Below are 8,986 nucleotides of genomic sequence, written 5' to 3'. Positions count from 1 at the left end.
CACATCTAGCAGGATACAGGGCTGGTCCTAATGAGCCCTCAGACGTCCCCTGGCCAGGTACACCTACCCACACATCTAGCAGGATACAGGGCTGGTCCTAATGAGCCCTCAGACGTCCCCTGGCCGGTACCACTACCACACATCTAGCAGGATACAGGGCTGGTCCTCAGGCAGGTTCAGCAGCTCCACAGCCCTCTAGGACATCTGGCCCTGGATCTCAATCACCCGAGAACTGGAAATCAATGAGGAAATTCTTGAACTGTTGATTAACTGTTGGTTACCTTTAATCATATTACATTCTACTATGTCTCAAACGGATTCTGATAGCTTCTATGGGGCGACAGGGTGGCCTAGTGGTTAGAGTGTAGAGGTGGCAGGGTGGCCTAGTGGTTAGAGTGGAGGGGCGACAGGGTGGCCTAGTGGGTAGAGTGGAGGGGCGACAGGGTGGCCTAGTGGTTAGAGCGTTGGACTAGTAACCGGAAGGTTGCAAGGCAGTTAACCCACTGTTCCCAGGCCGTCATTGAAAATAAGAATTTGTTCTTAACTGACTTGCCTAGTTAAATAAAGGTAAAATAAAACAATTCTATCAAGGACGGCCTCTGATCAGTATGTAAATGTTAAATGCAACGACTTGTATTCAAAACACAGTGATTCACATGCAGCCCATAAGAGGTCATTGTCAAACTCTGGACTCACTTTTGAAAATATTTCTTGGCCTCCTCTTCGTTGTAGAACTGCATAATGAGTAGAAATCAAAACAGAAGAAGTTAAGTGCTGTACCAATCAAATGTATAAAGTCCATTGTACATCAGTAGAGTGTTTAGCTAGCTATACATAAACCCAGGCTAAAACCCCAAATGTAGTGCACATAATGAACTAAATGAATGACCAGTCACTTGGTATGTAGGTATTTGAGAGCAGATCACTAGAGAGCAAACGTTAAGTCTTCCTACAGTTAGCGGCTAACAGGGAGCTAGCTAGCTCTCATTACTGTCTTTAAAACCAGTGAACATGTCATACTAACCATTTTTAAGCGGGGCAATATGCTCTGGTTTTCGACAACTTGATGCCATGTTTTTTTTTTTTTGGTTTAATACAAGTTATCCAACAGTGATCGATTGAAACCAAAATAAGTTGTTCTGATGTCTGGATGGAGCTGGAGCTCGACATGTCAGTATGACGTAGAATGTCTGCGCCGGGGGGGGGGGGCAAGTGATTTAAGGAGGCAGCCACAGTTTAAAATTTAAAAATACTTTCAGAAACGACTTCAACAACTAAAACTTGAATTAAATGCATATATAAACCCAATTTTAAATCATACGAAAAATTCAGTTGCACAGACTATCGCAAACTCTTTACATAATACCCGAGAGGAAGAGGTGACATTTGATAACGTTCAAGCCTCAATTTCTCTTATATAATTGAATGTCAGAACACGTTTTTGTGACCACTTAACATTTCCATAGACTCTCATGTGTCTGCTATATATTTTAACGGATACCACCCCTGTATTTTCTCCATGGTCGCTGTACCTGCTGCTACGGGAGAATGGAGGTCAGTCGGAGATTGGGGAGCGAAGCGTACAGATTTTCAACTATCAGAAGCGCACCGCCTCATTCCCTCCGCTGCGCCAAAGGTCAAGAAAACAGAACGATGTCAGTAAGCAGCAGGTTCTATAATTGGAGCCAGAACCTGTAGAGGCAAGGTAACCGCACCGCGGATTTACAAATGTCAGCAGGTGTCAACAAGGGACATTCGGGCAAGTTCCTGGGAACCGGAAAATGAAAACCTCGAAAATAATGCCCTTGAATGCATGGAGTTAAGAGCACAGAGCTCAAATACTTTTTAGCCTAAAACAAAATAAAAAATCTAATCAAATCAAATCATGAGAACAGACTGGGTTATGGGACATTACCTCAAGTTTGTTCAATTTCTGATTTACTTTTATTAGACATTGATGCTAAACCCTCCATTAAATGAGCAACTGTTCTGCCCAGTGTATAGCCTATGTCCCAGGGTAAACTAGTAATAACAGTACACAGGATGACTTGTTGGAATAGCAGAGGTGTTGTCATGGCCACCTTTCACCCTGAAACCTTTGGGTCACCTCAGCAGCTCCAAGAATTCAGCACGGTCAACCTGGCAGAGCAGCAGTCAGGCCGGTTAAGACCTGACCCAGAGGTCCTGTACTCCACCAGGGCTCACAGCTGGAGGAGCAAAAACAACCAGTCAGACCGAATGAGGTCGGGCAAATAGAAAAGGGAATGAACATAAGTAAATATACACTACCTTTCAAAAGTTTGGGGTCACTTAGAAATGTCCTTGTTTTTGAAAGAAAAGCTATTTTTTTGTCCATTAAAATAACATCAAATTGATCAGAAATACAGTGTAGACATTCTTAATGGTGTGAATGACTATTGTAGCTGGAAACTGCTGATCTTTCAATGGAATATGTACATAGGTGTACAGAGGCCCATGATCAGCAACCATCACTCTTGTGTTCCAATGGCACGTTGTATAAGCTAATCAAAGTTTACAGGGCAAATTGGCTCTAACCAGAATAGAAAGAGTGGGAGGCCCCTGTGCACAACTGAGCAAGAGGACAAGTACATTAGTGTCTAAGTTTGAGAAACAGACGTCTCACAGGTCTTCAACTGGCAGCTTCATTAAATAGTACCCGCAAAACACCAGTCTCACCGTCAACAGTGAAGAGGCGACTCCGGGATGCTGACCTTCTAGGCAGAGTTCCTCTGTCCAGTGTCCTCAGTCCTCTGTCCTCAGTCCTCTGTCCTCTGTCCTGTGTCCTGTCCAGTGTCCTCTGTCCAGTGTCCTCTGTCCAGTGTCCTCTGTCCAGTGTCCTCTGTCCAGTGTCCTCAGTCCTCTGTCCAGTCCTCTGTCCTCAGTCTCTGTCTCAGTCCTCTGTCCAGTGTCCTCTGTCCAGTGTCCTCAGTCCAGTGTCCTCAGTCCTCTGTCCAGTGTTCTGTCCTCAGTCCAGTGTCCTCAGTCCAGTGTCCTCAGTCCAGTGTCCTCTGTCCTCAGTCCAGTGTCCTCAGTCCAGTGTCCTCTGTCCTGTGTCCTCTGTCCTGTGTCCTCTGTCCTGTGTCCTCTGTCCTCTGTCCAGTGTCCTCAGTCCTCTGTCCAGTGTCCTCTGTCCTCTGTCCAGTGTCCTCTGTCCAGTGTCCTCAGTCCTCTGTCCAGTGTCCTCAGTCCTCTGCCCTCAGTCCTCTGTCTGTGTTCTTTTGCCACATCTTAATCTTTCATTTTTATTGGCCAGTCTGAAATATATATTTTTTTGCGACTCTGCCTGTTAAATCTTCAGAGCTGCTACTTAATTATGCTTCCTGCTTTACTGCCTGAGACAACTATATTGTAGTCTATGGGCCCGTATCCACAAAGCATTCAATGTCATATTAACGTTGTTCATTTATGATGTTAAAAGCTAAACTGAATTGAAATCATCAGTCCTACAGTGAAATGTTTTTATGGCTAACAGGCCCTTGGCCCTAATTTACCAACGTGACACTATTTAAGTAGACCTATTTGTTAAATATTCATGCATATTAACACACAATTATACAAGCATATGTCTAATACATGACACTGGTGGTCTCTTTGTAGGATATACAGCACCTTTGGAAAGTATTCAGACCCCTTGAATTTTTCCACATTTTGTTACGTTACAGCCTTTTTCTAAAATGGATGACTTTTTCCCCTCATCAATCTACACACAATACCCCATAATGACATGACAATACCCCATAATGACATCACAATACCTCATAATGACGTCACAATACCCCATAATGACATCACGATACCCCATAATGACATCACAATACCCCATGAAGCAAACACAGTTTTTTCGTAAAACCTGGTTGCAAAAAACCCAGAAATATCACATTTACATAAGTATTAGACCCTTTACTCAATACTTTGTTGAAATATGTTTGGCAGCGATTACAGCCTTGACTTTTCTTTTTTCTCATGGTCAGAAGAGTCGTTAGGTGCCTTTTAGCAAACTCCAAGTGGGCTGTCGTGCTTTTTACTGAGCAGTGGCTTCCATCTGGCCGCTCTACCATAAAGGCCTAATTGGTGGAGTGCTGCAGAGATGGTTGTCCTTCTGGAAGGTTCTCTCATCTCCACAGAGGAACTCTGGAGCTTTGTTAGAATGACCATCAGATTCTTGGTCACCTCCTTGACCAAGGCCCTTCTCCCCGATTGCTCAGTTTGGCCATGCAGCCATCTCTAGGAAGAGTCTTGGTGGTTCCAAATGTCTTCCATTTAAGAATGATGGAGGCCACTGTGTTCTTGGGGACCTTCAATGCTGCATAAATGTTTTGGTTCCCTTCCCCATATCTTTTGCTTGACACAATCCCGTCTCGGAGCACTACAGACAATTCTTTCGACCTCATGGCTTGGTTTTTGCTCTGACATGCACTGTTGATAGTACTTCCGGCGCCGACAGAGATGGCCGCCTCGCTTCGCGTTCCTCGGAAACTATGCAGTTTTTTGTTTTTTTACGTGTTATTTCTTGCATTAGTACCCCAGGTCATCTTAGGTTTCATTACATACAGTCGAGAAGAACTACTGAATATAAGAGCAGCGTCAACTCTCATCAGTACGACCAAGAATATGACTTTCGCGAAGCGGATCCTGTGTTCTGCCTTTCACCCAGGACAACGGAATGGATCCCAGCCGGCGACCCAAAAAACGACTTCGTAAAAGAGGGAAACGAAGCGGTCTTCTGGTCAGACTCCGGAGACGGGCACATCGTGCACCACTCCCTAGTATACTTCTCGCCAATGTCCAGTCTCTTGACAACAAGGTTGATGAAATCCGAGCAAGGGTAGCATTCCAGAGGGACATCAGAGACTGTAACGTTCTTTGCTTCACGGAAACATGGCTCACTGGAGAGACGCTATCGGAGTCGGTGCAGCCAGCTGGTTTCTCCACGCATCGCGCCGACAGAAACAAACATCTTTCTGGTAAGAAGAGGGGTGGGGGCGTATGCCTTATGGCTCACGACACGTGGTGTGATCACAAAAACATACAGGAACTCAAATCCTTCTGTTCACCTGATTTAGAATTCCTCACAATCAAGTGTCGACTGCATTATCTACCAAGAGAATTCTCTTTGATTATAATCACAGCCGTATATATTCCCCCAAAGCAGACACATTGATGGCTCTGAACAAACTTTATTTGACTCTTTGCAAACTGGAATCCATACATCCTGAGGCTGCATTCATTGTAGCTGGGGATTTTAACAAGGCTAATCTGAAAACAAGACTCCCTAAATTGTATCAGCATATCGATTGCGCAACCAGGGCTGGCAAAACCTTGGATCATTGCTATTCTTACTTCCGTGATGCATATAAGGCCATGCCCCGCCCTCCTTTCGGAAAAGCTGACCACGACTCCATTTTGTTGATCCCTGCCTATAGACAGAAACTAAAACAAGAAGCTCCCACGCTGAGGTCTGTCCAACACTGATTCCACGCTCCAAGACTGCTTCCATCACGTGGACTGGGATATGTTTTGTATTGCGTCAGACAACAACATTGACGATTACGCTGATTCGGTGTGCGAGTTCATTAGAACGTGCGTTGAAGATGTCGTTCCCATAGCAACGATTAAAACATTCCCAAACCAGAAACCGTGGATTGATGGCAGCATTCGAGTGAAACTGAAAGCACGAACCACTGCTTTTAATCAGGGCAAGGTGACCGGAAACATGACCGAATACAAACAGTGCAGCTATTCCCTCCGCAAGGCAATCAAACAAGCTAAGCGTCAGTATAGAGACAAAGTAGAATCTCAATTCAACGGCTCAGACACAAGAGGTATGTGGCAGGGTCTACAGTCAATCACGGATTACAAAAAGAAAACCAGCCCAGTCATGGACGAGGATGTCTTGCTCCCAGGCAGACTAAATAACTTTTTTGCCCGCTTTGAGGACAATACAATGCCACTGACACGGGCTGCAACGGAAACATGTGGACTCTCCTTCACTGCAGCCGAGGTGAGTAAAACATTTAAACGTGTTAACCCTTGCAAGGCTGCAGGCCCAGACGGCATCCCCAGCCGCGCCCTCAGAGCATGCGCAGACCAGCTGGCTGGTGTGTTTACGGACATATTCAATCAATCCTTATTGTTCGGAACTAGAAGCACAAGCATTTCCGTTCCCACTTGCATTAACCTGTTGAAACTCTGGGGGCGTAGCACTATCATCATTTTTGGATAAAAAGACCTCCACCCTACCTTTTAAGCGCAATATTTTGTCACAAAAAGATGCTTGACTATGCATATAATTGGTAGCGTTGGAAAGAAAACACTGATGTTTCATCAGAACTGCAAAGATATTTTCTGTGCGTGCTCTAGAACGTGAGCTACAGGCAAAACCAAGATGAAACGGCATCCAGGAAATGAGCAGGATTTTTGAGGCTCCGTTTTCCACAGCGTTTGTCTCCTTATATGGCTGTGAATGCGAGAGGAGTGAGTCAATCATCAAGTTTCTGTCATTTCCCCAAGGTGTCTGCAGCATTGTGACGTATTTGTAGGCATATCATTGGAAGATTGACCATAAGAGACCACATTTACCAGGTGTCCGCCCTTGTCCTGCGACTTACAAAAATTCCACATCGATGGAAAAGTCAGCTGCAAGTATTTTTCCACAGAATTCAGAGAAGAATGCAGGCTTCCACCCAACATATATCAATGAAGAGATATGTGAAAAAACACCTTGAGGATTGATTCCAAACAACTTTTGCCATGTTTCGGTCGATATTATGGAGTTAACTGCTCCGCCCAAAAAGTTCCAGACGTTGTAGGTGACTGAACTTTCCAGGACACCTACACCACCCGATGTTTCAGGAAGCCAAATGTGATGTACAAAACGGAGCGATTTCTCCTACACAAAGACGCTTTCAGGAAAAACTGCACATTTGCTATGTAACTGAAAAACAGAGTCTCCATCATTGAAAACATCCTAAGCTCTTCAAAGGTAAATGTTTACATACCCTACATTATGATTTTATTTATTTGGTTATCTGGTTTTTGTGAAAATGTTGCTTTAAACTAAATGCTACCTCAAAATGCTAAGCTAGCTTAGCATACTCTTACACAAATTAGTGAATTGCTATGGTTCAAAAGCATATTTTGAAAATCTGAGATGACAGTGTTGTTAAGAAAAGGCTAAGCTTGAGAGTAGGCATTCATTATTTTCATTTTATTTGCGATTTTCAGAAATCGTTAACTGCATTACCCAGGGACTGCGGTTGTTATGCTAATGAGCCTGAGGATTAAGTCATGATCCCGGATCCGGGATGGGGAGTTTCAAGAGGTTTTAACATCTGCTAACCATGTGTATGTGACAAATAAAATTTGATTTGATTTGATCTGTGGGACCTTATATAGACAGCTGTGTGCCTTTCCCAATCATGTCCAATCAATTGAATTTACCACAGGTGGACTCCGATCAACTTGTAGAAACATCAAGATGGTCAATGGTAACAGGATGCACCTGAGCTTAATTTGGAGTCTCATAGTAAAGGGTCTGAATACTTATGTAAATAAGGTGTTTATAATATATATATATATATACATACATATACATTTCTACACAGTGCCTTTTGAAACAGCCCGGCCCCTTGAACTTTACATTTTTTAAAAATTTGCCACATTTCAGGCTTCAAACATAAAGATATAAAACTGTATTTTTTGTGAAGAATCAACAACAAGTGGGACACAATCATGAAGTGGAACGACATTTATTGGATATTTCAAACATTTTTAACAAATCAAAACTGACAAAAATTGACATGTCAAAATTATTCAGCCCCTTTACTTTCAGTGCAGCAAACTCTCTCCAGAAGTTCAGTGAGGATCTCTGAATGAGGTGTGAGTGCTTGGAATCTGTTCTTCCACGCACAGTTGAGGCGAAGACTTTTGAAGGATGGCCTGGTGTCAAGAAGGGCAGTTTGGTGACTAAACAATGCCTTTTCCAGCATGGTGGAGCACCAATTGTTTGCGATATGGCAAAAGTAATAATTAAGTGGCTCGGGAACAAAATATCGATATTTTGGGTCCATGACCAGGAAACTCCCAGACCTTAATTCCCTTGGGAACTTGTGGTCAATCCTCAAGGAGGTGGTTGGACAAACAAAACCCCACAAATTCTGACAAACTCTAAGCATAAATTATGCAAGAATGGGCTGCCATCATGTGGCCCAGAAGTTAATTGACAGCTTGACAGATTGCAGAGGTCTTGAAAAAGAATGTTCAACACTGCAAATATTGACACTTTGCATCAACTTCATGTAATTGTCAATAAAAGCCTTTGACACTTATGAAATGCTTGTCGTTATACTTCAGTATTCCATCGTAACATCTGACAAAAAATACCTAAAGTCACTGAAGCAGCAGACTTAGAAAATTAATATTTGTCATTCTCAAAACTTTTGGCCACGACTGTAGATTGAGGGATAAAAATATTAAAAATAATATCATAAGAAAATGTTTAAAATCTCTGCAGTGGTTACGGGAGTCTCTGCAGTGGTTGCAGGAGTCTCTGCAGTGGTTGCGGAGTCTCTGCACTTTGAGTCTCTGCAGTGGTTGGAGTCTCTGCAGTGGTTGCGGGAGTCTCTGCAGTGGTTGCGGGAACATCTGCCTCTGCAGTGGTTGGAGTCTCTGCCTCTGCAGTGGTTTGGGTTCTCTGCTTCTGCAGTCAGGGTCTGCCTCTGCAACCTAAGGAGTTCTGCCTCTGCAGTGGTTGCGGGAGTCTCTGCCTCTGCAGTGGTTGCGGGAGTCTCTGCCTCTGCAGTGGTTGCAGGAGTCTCTGCCTCTGCAGTGGTTGCGGGAGTCTCTGCCTCTGCAGTCAGTTTCTGCTTCTGCAGTCAGTCTCTGCAACCTGTCTACCTAGGAGACTAGTCAGCAAGAAAGCTTTTGTCCACTAGAGATCTCTGTTGTCCATCAGTAAAACCAAACC

At 43.8% G+C, this 8,986-nt stretch overlaps 1 long non-coding RNA gene and 1 pseudogene across 1 annotated transcript; one reads left to right on the top strand and one right to left on the bottom strand.

Moving 5' to 3' along the window:
* Nucleotides 1-73: 73 nt before the first annotated feature.
* On the bottom strand, nucleotides 74-1,200 carry LOC135535033 (uncharacterized). The gene is made up of 3 exons (XR_010454795.1): nucleotides 1,025-1,200; nucleotides 697-734; nucleotides 74-232 (listed from the first exon to the last, which is right to left on the bottom strand). It is a non-coding gene; the product is annotated as an uncharacterized LOC135535033 (long non-coding RNA).
* A 348-nt stretch (nucleotides 1,201-1,548) lies between these two features.
* On the top strand, nucleotides 1,549-2,256 carry LOC135535034 (uncharacterized; annotated as a pseudogene).
* The last annotated feature ends 6,730 nt before the right edge of the window (nucleotides 2,257-8,986 follow it).

This window comes from Oncorhynchus masou, unplaced genomic scaffold, assembly GCF_036934945.1.
Source record: "Oncorhynchus masou masou isolate Uvic2021 unplaced genomic scaffold, UVic_Omas_1.1 unplaced_scaffold_4351, whole genome shotgun sequence".
In the NCBI taxonomy this organism is placed as follows: Eukaryota; Metazoa; Chordata; class Actinopteri; order Salmoniformes; family Salmonidae; genus Oncorhynchus; species Oncorhynchus masou.
This window is presented reverse-complemented; position numbering and strand designations above follow the sequence as displayed.